Below are 13,475 nucleotides of genomic sequence, written 5' to 3' on the forward strand. Positions count from 1 at the left end.
CTGGAACCAATACTAATGGAAAAATCTTTTTTTATTTGAAAGCGTACTTACTTACGCGCGTGCGCACGGGTGGTTTTGTCATCTTGTATACTATCACAATTCTAGCACGGCGAAAAAAAGTCACCCGCACGCCTTTAAATCCCATGGATCCCATTCCCATTACACGAATCGGTTCAGTAAGTAGTTTTTTCAGAATCATGAAAATAAGCAGTTGCAATATTAATTTAGGGCTGATTTTTCAATCGTCAGATATCTTTTATCTGAAGAATAAACTTGTCATTTTGACATATTTCCCATACTGAAACTGTCAATGTGTCAACTTATTCTTCAGTTAAAAGTTATCTGACGATTGAAAAATCAGCCCTTAATTATTCAACTTTATGGGACGATATACTGTTTGTCTGACAGATCAAAGTCATAATGATAGCTTCCAGTGTAAAAAACTAGTTACCTATTTTTTTTAATTCTGAAAAATTAAATAAAATCTGTGTTAGCCATTTTAATCATTGAATGTTTGAGTTTTTAATCGATCTTGATAATAAATTCTGTATAAGAAAGATCATATCTTATTGTATGATTATGTTGTTATTTTTGTATGCTATAACTAGAAAATTATGTATCAAAATGCAATACGGATTTTCCTTCTTGTGATTGTCCTGAGTCCTTTATTAGTCCTAATTGTATGAAGTTATTGAAATAACTGGAGGTCAACCTAAAAGCAAGAAATCAACTATTGTTTTAGATATTTCTGGAGTCGATATAAAGTAAGTTAACAGCCATGGCACTTGCCGGACGGGTACCAACGCTGATAACTATTTTTTTCTACTTTACTGCTATTTTTTCGGTTTTAACTATACATACATATACATATTAGGTTCATTTGCTAATTTGAATTACCTACCTAGTTGAGGTATTGTTTAAAACTAAATCCAAGTCCCCCCTCTGCCTGCCTACCCACTTTGATAGAGGTGGCCATAATTGATCTCGTTCAAACAATGGAAATAAACGGAAAGTTAGTCCGGTTAGCTTATTCCACATTCCAAAAATAATTTAACTTTGGTTAGCGTCGGTTACCAACCTAATTGAATATTAATGAGTTCGTTCGAGAATTCGTTCAAAGGTACAGAATCACTGCAAAGACGACAGTTTGCTTACACTTCTTGGCTGAGATTAGAAAACTTGCAGAGAGCGTTTAAATACCTCATTCAAAGGAGCTAGGATAGAGCAGGCTCGGCGAAGCGAGTCGATGCCGCGATGTTTACCGCGCGAGCGCGACTGGGCTTGAAGGCAGTTAAGTCGTGGTTTCAAAAGCTTATACCCACAATGTGAGTTTTGTGAAAAAGAGCCTGTGCCCCATTACCCTGAGCCCCTCACACACATTATCTCCGTTAATCTTAAGACTAAAAATTACAAATGTAACGATGAGTTCGAAGTGAGACAAAGATATTTAAGTATAACTAAAGAATAGAATCCGATAATACTAATTAGAGTAACAACGTCGCAGTAACATTATGCCTTATTGCGTATACGCCGTACCTATTGGCATCGATGTCAATTTCAATCTAAACCAAATTATAGTTTACGGGATCAGTGCATGCAGCGGGAAGGCGGGCGCGGGGCGCGGCGGGCGGGGGCGAGGGGACGATTATCAGCCATTATCCTTCGATGCCGAGTCAAGACCCATTCACGGGACGACCGATGTTGTTTTTTTTGTTTATTATAATATTTTTTTTTAGGATCATTCGGAATTATGTCTTATAAAAGATTTAAGCGGGGAAAGAATGCTAGGGCGCTGCGCTGGCTCTATCCAGGAATTGTAAATAATATAACCTACCTCCACATTGAATAACTTTATAATTAGTGTATTCTTCTTTAAAAAACCGGGATAAAACTATTCAATAGTTATTAAAATGTCTTAACGTTTAGAGTCGCTTCTCACCCACTAACTTTCGCTTGCTCTTCCATGTTTTTCCCTGGGTATAAAACTCTATACTACCATTTTATCTATATCGGCTCTGTTAAGAAGAAGATTACAACATCGTGCAGTAGAGGTAACAGAGCAGATATACAGAGATTCGTATTTATTATATTAGTACGATAACAGGGATAGAACGGGCGATATGCAGTTTTCTAAACAATATAGGATATAGTCGAGTACTTTTTTAAACCCAGCAGTTTTCTTAAAATAACTCAGTTTGTGAACAACGTGGTTCTACCACAGGTTCTACTCACTAGGTTCTAGGTAAACTCTCAGTAGCACTAAGTTCAGAATATGATTCTTTTAATGCTTTCTTGACGCTAAGTAATATATAATTATAATTTCGTGCAAAGCAAAGTCCAGTCGGGCATAGGAGCCCTTATCGGCGGCAGATCATTAATCGGCCTCAACTATCCCTTAGCGGCGGATTAAATACTTCGGATTGTTCCCGTCCTTCGGCGGACGCGCGTTCCTTTTTCGTTTTTTCTTCGATCGGACAAAAAATGTAGAGGTATGTTCCGGTAATATGCTGGCTCTCTCCTTACTGGCGTGGTTTATTCATTACATTTGGTCAGTGGTGTGTTGTGATTAGGAAGACTCGAAACAGTTTTACATCTATAGAACAAAAATAGCATGTTTCTGAGATCACGTAGGAATCTAAGCTGTTGTTTATCACTGATGCGGATGCGCTTACCTGCGTAATCTCTGGGCTAGATAGGCAGTGGCTACAGCAGCACTCGCCAGTCTGGCGTGCATCAGGAGGAAAGAGTTATCGGCAATAACTCGTGGGTGTTTATTTGGCAATATTGTGAAATATTTTGCTCTAGTGATACACTTGAACAAAACAAAAGTCGCATGTTGGCATTTACTCGTATGTGTATCTACTATGAAATGGAGTCTTAGTTATCTCTGTATTCATATCTCACCATAAATATATTGACGTAAAATATTGCCAAGACGAGACTATAATAATATACTCGTAGTTGTGCGCGTCGCTCGGAACCGGTCCGCGAGCAGCACCAATTTCTAGTTCCACGCTCGAGCTCTTGGTAATTGACAATTGACAATAACATCGAGTCGACTTAAGCAACTTGCTTAATTGTTATCGGCCCGCACCTCTTAACTACTTCGCAGCTCGGAATGCCGTTTTATAGGTATGCTATAATAGATGTGATACGAAATAGCATCGGATTTCAACGGATTCGTGGGCCGTATTCTGGAACTAGTCATTGATGGAAATTCTTATACCTGCGTCAGCGCTGATTTCACATTGCAGATTGGTGATGAAAGACTGTGTAATTAAGTAATAACTAGTAGACATTTAAAATGCGTATGTTGGAAATGTAGTACTTACCTACAAAAGCAAAGCATTTTTAGGGTTCCGTAGCCAAAATGGCAAAAACGGAACCCTTATAGTTTCGTCATGTCCGTCTGTCCGTCTGTCCGTCTGTCCGTCTGTCCGTCTGTCCGTCTGTCACAGCCGATTTACTCGGAAACTATAAGTACTACAGTGATGAAATTTGATGGGAATATGTGTTGTATGAACCGCTACAAAATTATGACACTAAATAGTAAAAAAAAGAATTGGGGGTGGGGCCCCCCATACATGTAACTGAGGGATGAAAATTTTTTTTTCGATGTACATACCCGTGTGGGGTATCAATGGAAAGGTCTTTTAAAATGATATAAAGTTTTCTAAAAAACATTTTTCTTAAAGTGAACGGTTTTTGAGATATCAGCTCTCAAAGTCGTAAAAAGTATGTCCCCCCCCCTCTATTTTTATAACTACGGGGTATAAAATTCTAAAAAAAATAGAGGTGATGCATGCTAATTAACTCTTTCAACGATTTTTGGTTTGATCAAAGTATCTCTTATAGTTTTTGAGATAGGTTGATTTAACTGTAATTTTGGTTAAGTTATTGTGCTTACACTGAAAACGATGGCTGAACCTTATAAGATAGATCAAAAAATATACTACAGTATTGTACACCTTTTAAAATCCGCGATGATATAAAATCTTTATAATGTAGGTACTTTTTACGAGAAATATTAGCTTATTCAAGCAATACGCCATTAATCCTTATCCAGTAATGTACCTTAAATACATTGTGCATTTGATAAAGTTTAATATTACAAATGTGATTGTTGAGTAATAATAGGTTAAACATATCCATCGAACCAATATTTTTAAAACGCGTTAATCCTATAGATTATTATTACATCGATTCAAGAAGATCGGTCGCTCGCTGCGCTGCAGCGCGTGAGTTGCGGGGCGTGGTCTCGCGCGGGAGCGGGGATAAGATAGCTAACCGCGTCGACCCGAACGGGCAGACACGTGAGGGCAGACGTCGTTGTCACTTGTGCGCGCTAAGAGAATTTCATCGTTCCCATTTACTTCTTTCGCAAGTCGAATTTGGCGTTGAGACTTTTTAATATTGAATTGTACCTATTATAAAAAATAAGTAAGTAGGTATACTGGTTTAATAGGTGCTATTAAACCGGTCACGTACTAATAAATCCCCCAATAATATAAATTCCTTTGTTTTTGGTGCAAATTTTAGTGTTTCGTAGCAGGTTTTTAAAATTTCTAAAGCTTATTGTATATCATCTAACAATGGATACTTTAGATAATACGTTTTCCTACATTCTGAATTATAATAACTATATCGAAGATGATGTGGTTCGCGCATTTCATGAAAAGTTACTTCGGTGCACATCATTTAGACCGCGTGAGCTAGAATTATTTCAACACCCTGAACTGATTGAACCTGTACCTAAAAATGAGACGCACCTTCAAGTAATTTATGACGGTGACGTGGGATTAGTGGGGCACTGGAGTTGTATTTATTACATTAATGGAATACTGCGTGTGTACGATAGTCTTGTTGGTGTTCTAGGAAAATCGCAAAAAATATATGTAAAAGCCTTGTTTCCGTATCTATCGGAGTCATGTATTCAGTTTCCAAGTGTTCAGCGACAACCGAATACTATTGATTGTGGTTTGTTTGCCATTGCTTTTGCCACCTCTTTAGCTCGGAATATTTATAAATACATATATAAAATTAATATTCATACATAAAAGTACAAGGCAAAATATCGGGAGAGTTTAGGCTCCATTCACCAGGTGTATAAATTGACATAATAAGTTTATTATATTTGCTGCTACGGAACCCTTTGTGCGCGAGCCCGACTCGCACTTGGCCGGTTTTTATTAGGTAAAATATCAGCATGAGTGTGCGTCAACAATAATATGAATATTCGCATAGTCTGTTCAAGTTAAAGTAAGGCATGTACTTAAGTTGATGTAAGTTGAGCGCCCAACCACGGATCGAGCAGATCCGTACGTTGAGGGATATTTGTTCGCCTCTCAGCGACCCATGAACTGGCGCGGCCCAACGAGAACAGGCTTCATCATGGTAAAAAAGAGATCCTTCGCTAGTAGTTCTTAATTAACTTTAAAAAAAGGAGGTGGCTCTACATTCGGTTTCAAAAATTTTTTTAGTCATCTATTGGGGGACATTAATCCAGAATTTATTGTCACGTTGTTATGTTGCAACTATACGTAATGTGTGTGTGTTAAAATTATTTGCAAACAAACGATTTATCTATCTAATCAAAGACACCTTCCATCCATTTGATCGTTCCAACTTTAATGCGTCTATTTAGTTTTAGTTTCTGAATTGAGATTTTAAGCGTGCTCATTCTCTATGTCATGTAACTGTGAATTTTTCACAATATGATATGAATAAGCACGCTTAAAATAAGCTAAAGATTTTAATTCGGGTATATCTTTAAGAGCTGTAGGTATGTAAAACTGTTACTGTTTATTATAATTCTGAAAAATATCGAGCAAAATCCTGACTTTTGATGTTACTAGCTGGAAAATAATAATGTCATCCAGGTAAACGAAATATCTAGTAGTACTTACCGAAAGTAGAAATACCGAAGTATGTAGGTACCTACTTACTTTTTACTTGATTGATTGTTCCATTATACTTTAGGTTGATTGTTCCAGCACTGTGCTCCCTGTGCTTGGCGCGCTGCAGCAGCGGATGCTGGCCGACCTGGCGCGGCTGCGGCAGGCGCGGGATCAGACCGGCAATAACCGTAATGGCGGCTCTTCGACGCGCCTTAAGTAAATACTTGCGTGGAATTCTGCCTTCACGCCGGGATTTATTTAATAGGGTCTGCTAGTGGCGAAAAAGTTCGCGCGTTTCACTTGTTTCACGCTTTGTCTTTGTTTAGGTTTGACACAAATTGTCTGATCGTCTGAAATCATACGATACGAATAGGCTAAGCACTTGCATTTAAAATGCATTTTTTTATATACCACACATAAACACCTTATGTGTATAGTCCTGGCACTGCCCTGGGCCAGATATAGCCGCGCTAGATGCCTGCATTGTGCGCGGGCGGCGCCGCGACTCGCGCGTCTCTCACAGACCTCCCTAATTGCATTCCCGCGGACAATGGGTCCGTCCACCCTACTTTTATGTTTAGCTTCATTTTTGCTAAACCCTTGCTAGTTGGAAAAATGTTTTACTTCACTTATTGCTTTCCCATGTTTAAAAGTCAAAAAGTCAAATAGGTATATCACTATTTAACATCTTATGGTCTTAAAGAATTGTGCGCTGTATCTCAACGCCGAGTCAAAAGAAATAGCTTCACGTCTGGCCTTTCAGACACTGTTAAATAAAACATGATCGAGTAATTTTAACAAATCCTTCAGCTATAAATAAACGTAGTATTCGGCAGGTCGCGCCGATGCCGCTCGTTAACTATTCAGGCGATGTGTCGCGCTAAAAGGTTTCGTCGTTAAATCGCGAGACCAAAATAGGTACGCCTCCGAATTTAATCCATTCCAGAATGCTCTTTCTAAAGCCTATTAAATTTTTGGAATCCTTTTGTTTGTGAGCTTTTTACTCAACTGCCACACAATAATTAACAAGTCTTTGATGTTCTCTGTAACAAAATCTTTTACTGTCGACATCACAATTTGTTATTCGCTGTTGTGTCGAAATGTAATAACATTTGTGCTGATCCATCCCGCGCTGCGCATGGACGCGTGACGCGGATTGAGGTTAGGCGAGGGAATGCGCGCTGAGGGCAGCACATTTCGCGCTTGGGCAACATCGCGCCACCGCAGCACTCGTGTGTCGTGGCTAAACCTACGTAAATAGTATGTTACGGATAAGTCCAATGTGATAAATAAAATGGTAATTAAACCTCAGCCATAAAGTAAGTTGCAAAGATGTTTATCACGCAGGCTCTGATTTCTATTTCAATCATCAACAACCATTACAACCTGTCAACGACACTGAAATTTTTGTCATTTTGTGGTCATTTCAATGTGAATGACGACATTTTGCTTCCTTAAAATGGTCGATTGTGGCTAAAAAAAGAATGAGATAGGTAGTCCGAGTGTCACCTGAGGTAGTCACATGCCACATAGCCACATACGGCATACTAAAAAAGGTATTTGCGATAACTGGTTTTTTGTATTAAGAATGATCATACATAACATATTGACATGGAAATAACTAAAATAAGCAACATGTTAATCATACCCTTCAAACCGGAGAAATGCGTTTAGTGTGTATGTGTTGGAAAGCACTTGAGCTGGAGAGTTCACACGTCGGGCGCGGCGGCCGCCACATGGCGCGAGGAGCCCGCCATACACGCCTCACTTATGATAACCCAGGGTTCGTTATTTGTCTTTCATTATAAATGGTATACCTACAATAAAATAACTTACAAAATTACAAACTTTTAGTTTATATTAAAAGCTGTTGAAGTTCTGGAAAGTAAACAGATTTCATTGTGACTTCTCGTGTCAAAGGCACTGAGAATCGGAAAATCAAATCCGAAAAGTTAAAAACGTAGGTAATAGTATACATAAAGTACAAGAAGAAACATTTTGTGCGGTGTAACAGACTGTCGACACCAGTATTGTGCCACTAGCCATTCGCACACTGACATTTATAGAGCTGTAAAACGCAATTCTCCTACAGATTTTTTCAAAGAAGACTTGGTAACATTTAACTTTTTCACAATCTCAATTGACTAACCATTTAATTTTACTTACATGATACGACTTACGAGAACCAATTGAATTTTCAGGAATTTCAGGGCTGTCTTTGAGGTAGGTAAATGATTAACTTATTGTTGTGTTTCTCGATATGTAAGAAGACGAAATAATGTTTTTGTTTTGAAAAAAAAAAAAAAAAAACAAATCTGAATGTACGCGAACCTGCGCGAAAACATAGGCTGGGTTTATTAGAATCTAGAGCTTTATGTCGGCGCGTGCGCCGGTCAACGGCCGCGGCGCGTGCTTGTTATTTGCGAAACAGTGATTAAAGGTTTAGTTTAGGACATCATACATTTTGTATACTTTCGGTGGCATTGATTTAGAGTAGATAATTGATTTACCTTAAAAATGTAGTCGGTAATCATATTTTGTGTCATTAGTGGTCAATGAGCTTTGAAGCGGAGGCTGCATTCCAGCAAGCTCGGCATGGGATGTCCTCCAGCAAGTTGAAGCGATGATAGATAATATTGCTGCTTTACCCAAGAAAGTTAGGCTTATTATGTCCGGCAGTGTCAGCAGGCTATCCGTTAGTGATCATAGGTTTCTATAGCTACAAAGAAATTGGTGGCCATCCAAGCATCCACACAAACTTTCGCATTTATAATACTGGTAATCTTATCAATACTTCCCAATAGGAAAGGATACCTACTAAGTAAAGGTGGCTATTTATTTTGTAGATTGTCTATTCCATAAATATGAGGAAAAATGATTGTTACATTCTTTTATAATATTAATTCGTGACTAATAAGTATTATTGTAAGCACTTACGACGGCAGTAAAGGACATGGATGTTTGTGTATAACTGTGAACCGCTAAAAATAGCAAACAATAGCAAACAATAAATAGCCGTGGGCGCAGGTGGATGCTCCCGCGCCGGCGCATGCGGTTATGCAACTCGATACGCAGCTGCTCTATAAAATATATAACACTCCTAGACATTTAGAACGAAGGTACATACTAGAGTTAAAACTGAGAACAACGGTTATCAAACACGAAGAAGACCAAAAGGTACTGAAAATGCGTCTCTTGCAATAAAATTGTAATACTCCTATGTTCCTATTCCTATCCTACCTACTGCTACGAATTTATGGCATTTAGGTTGCATGCCGGTCGCATTAAAGAATAAAACACCTCGAGAAATGAAAAGCTTTATTGCTTTAAGTTCTAAGTTTAAGACAGCAAATAGGAAGACATTTAAAGTAAACCTTTTTTTTCATGAATGGGATGTAAAAATCTCGTTGTCTAATCACGTTTAAAGAAAAGAATTCATAATTATTTGAAATATTATGAAGTTGATTGAAGTGATTTTAATTCGTCAGCAATATAATTTTCCTGTTGACGTGTTGGTTGGGCGTTGCGTAAACACACCCAAGCCGGCGGCCGCTTGCGCGAGCAGATATTAACACGCACTGATACCAATATAAACATGATTTTCCGGAGAAAACTGTTCGCAGTGAACAAGCAGCTGACCTTATTTAACAAAAACTTCCGCGGCCTTATTTAAAAAATACAACTATTTTCCTTGTCCGTAATGTAGTCGTATTATAAAAGCAATCATATTTATACTAAATGTGAGTATATGCAACGTCCATAATATCTGAATCCTTAACAAATTGTCCAGAGTTGAACAATAAATGAATAATGACGTTGTTCTAACAAAGACGATCAATCAGCATAGCCTGTATTTAAGTTTCAGAAATTCAGGGAAGCGTGAACTTCGGCCCTTGATTCTGTCTATAATTTGTAAGTGGTGCGCAGTGTAGTGTGCTATTAATCCCTAATTGGGTATCCGGTGATCAAGCGCGGAGCAATTTATTCGCCACCTCTGTAGTTAAACTTCGCCTTATAAGGAATCAAGAAGTTACGCGTATAATGTAGTCCTTCAATATCACGTTTCGAATCCAGTTGGTATTAGAATTAGAATACATGTTAATGTACCGCGTTAATAGTGTTTAGCTCTTGTAAATCTTAACACTAATAAGTACTAAAAAAAAACATAAAAATTCACTGACTCTTTCAACAACTAGCCTAAATCCTTTGACCTAGAAAGCTGTATTTTACAGGTGTTGTTTTATGACGTCATTCGACGAGGAATAACAAAGGATTTTTTTAAAATTCAACCGAAAAAGAAGTCCGTCCTTTTTGAAGATAGAAGCATAATATTGTGAGTAAGTCCTAGGTAAGGCAAATGTGATTAAACGCTCATTCGTACAATAACACACACAGTCCCTAACTTGTGTTACTTATGATCGAAAGTTTAAAATTCACGATGAGTTAATGCCATTAGAGTTTAAGCAGAACGTTTCAATGTTCATGATAGCAAATTCAGTAAGAGTTTTCGCAGGCAAGAGGCAGCTGCGTTGCGCGAGTGCGATCCTGCGCGTGAGTTGATTTTATGAGCGCTCCGCACGTCCACTTTAAGTGCGTAAGCACACTCTCGCAATGTTTGTGGTTAGCACAGAATTTATGGCAACACTCTTCTTTTCAATGGAAACCCCCGATCAAAGCAACATTCTTCGAAAGCGTGTTTTGTTAGGTACTCGTAATACCTATGTACGTAAACCTCGGACGGACAGACAGATAGACGGACATGACGAAACTACGGAACCCTAAAAAACAATAATAGGATTTATAAATCGTAAAAAATATAAAGATATAAGCAACTTCTCGGTCTCGGTCTCACTCGTACCTATTACCTTAAATAGCCGCTACAATACCTCAGGTACATTATTATGTCAAAGCTCTGGTCAAATTTTAATGAAGCAATTTGCATGTTAGAGGTAAAGATGATTTATTTAGCCGCGCACGACTACCCTGGGAGGCGACCCTTCGCGCAGAAGTTTGTCTTGTCTGAGTTTATTTGGTAAAACGGGTAATATAATGTATATTTCATATTTATGGTCATACAACCAAAAATATTGTATTATTTAGTTGTATTAATTTCGTTTTTTCGTTCGCTTTACGAGAAACCTTAAATCAACCTCTAACCACATAACAATCTCTTAAATAATATGGACCAAAACAGTTTCACATGGAGTCCCTGGGACCTACCATGCAAATTGAGGGTTAAAATAAATTTGCCTATCTTCTGTTATATTGTTATGGAAGAGCGGTGCTTCCTAGCACAAGTAACATTCCAACAACTTGTAACTGAACCAGGCTAAGTTAAAGAAGTAAACGAATTTGAATCTTTAGGAAAATATTAACAAAAGTATTTAGAATGTGAAATATTGCAGTATTTTTTGTTTTTGGGAAGCAGATCTATTAAATAATTTTATATTAATAATATTGAAAACACTTTAAAATTTGAAAAGCATTGAATATTGACGCGGCCGCAGCTCAGTTCCATGACGGTAGGCGCCGCGAGCCCCGCGAGAGCGCTGCAATTTAACTTTGCGCAAAAACACTGAGTGCGCGCGCTCTGCCATAACAGCTGTTTTAGGTTGTTTGTCCCTTTGGGGGACGGTTTTTATGCGAATGAGGAAAAAGCCAATGTTGTTGTGTTCATTATTACCGTTAGTTGGATTCAGAGTTAAAGCAGTCGATGTGAAGATAGCATTAGATAAATTTAAACTGTATAAAGTGACTCCACCTACGAGTACCTACTTCTTATTTATAAGTTTGTATTTTTATACCGCGGTTGTTGTTGCTGAGAATGGGCATTTGCGCGACGGCTGTTGAGGACGATTGCACCCATATATCGAACATGACTCAAGCGATTATGGATATATTTCTTTATACATATTTTTAGCTTTTCCTTTTCGTCTTAGCAAACAGATGCTACTTTGACGTGCGCGTCGTCCGTCGCTGATAAGCGCGACACTTGTCTTGTTATTTATGAGGAGACAACGTTATTTATTTGCCTTATCAATTTGCTTTGAGTTATGTCCAACAACAGTTAATTCTATTGTATCTGACAGTCGGACATGCCACCACTATAACCGGCACTGTTGGCACTTTGCTGGTTAGTAATGATCTGTGTTAAATTTAGTAAGTACCAAACTTTCCATTTAGTATTATTAGGTTCCCGGTTGGTTGGGACAATAATAAGATATGTAATAAGTATTAGCGATTCGTACAAGATGAAAGGAACTGTTTAACAATGCAATTAATTTAAAATCTTGATCTCAATGATAGTGTTCATTTGTTACACTGAAGTTAAAGCACACTCAGGTACTGTGCAGGAGTCAACTCAATACTTTTAATGGAAAAGGCACAAGTCGTACTCAGCGCCCCGCTGCGTCTTTGTGGTCAGAGGTGAAACTGCGTGCCCGGAAAAAATAAACCTCAAAGGGTCTGTTGAAAATCAACAAGAGTTTTTATACTTTTTATTTTTCTTCTGTCATAAACAAAATAAATCTATTTTAAATAGATTGAAAAAAGTCGTTTTATTTTATACATTAACCATATTATTTTTAATTAAATTAAATTCATACATAATTTAATAATTAATTTATATTGTACGTAAGGTCTACCCCGAAGTTTTTCTTTCATACTTATTTGCAATCAAAAACGCCATACTTACCATTGCATCGGAGTTAACGCTTGAGATACTTGAATTACTTGATCATAAAGTTCACGCAAGGGTTCGTAGGAATATAAGATGAGTTTTTAGCAACCCCAAAGTTGTATGTTCTTGTGATATTAAAATGTTTTAATACTTTCCTGATCATAAGTTATTCAAAGCACGTCATAAATTAGCGAGTCTGCGTTGGCACTCGCAGTCGCTGAGATGTTTGAAATAAAATGTCAAAACAACAACGATTGAGGGAGCGCTCTGAAGTGCGGCCGCACACTAATGCTATGCTACTAGTATTAGCAGTCGTCCCATATTCGAGCCAATTTGTAGCCGACCATTGGGATTACTATTAACTTCTGGGATTTTGATAAAAATAATATAAGTGTTAAGAGCACATTTTAGGCGCCGCATTTTTTTTAATATGTAAATATTATGTGGTTTTAGTCACAGACTGGCCAAAACTAGAATATTAATCTATATCTATCCCTTTAAATTTTTATTGAATGAATTTTTATTTTTATTGTTTGTAGTTATCATTATAAAAATGGCATTATGAAGATGTGAATTTGTAGCCTCCACTAGAGCTAGTGTGCGGCCGCACTGTATTCTAAAGTTCACTGGCCGACATTATCTGTTCACAAATAAACAATCTCATTCTGTTAACACAGGCTGATAACACATTCATTTAGAGGGTGGTCTGAGTGGGATTGACATATTATGCAATTAACAGATTAATACACATTATTTAGTAAAAAATGCAAGCACATGCACACATAGCATGCAACTGATGCAACGCTACTACTACTGTAGTAGCGTTATTATATTACCTATTGGCTATGTTGCCCCCAAACCCGTTAATAACGAGAAATGGACGACTATTAGAAATAAGT

The sequence above is a fragment of the Ostrinia furnacalis genome, unplaced genomic scaffold (assembly GCF_004193835.3).
Source record: "Ostrinia furnacalis isolate ACB-3 unplaced genomic scaffold, ASM419383v2 OfSCF2569, whole genome shotgun sequence".
Classification (NCBI taxonomy): Eukaryota; Metazoa; Arthropoda; class Insecta; order Lepidoptera; family Crambidae; genus Ostrinia; species Ostrinia furnacalis.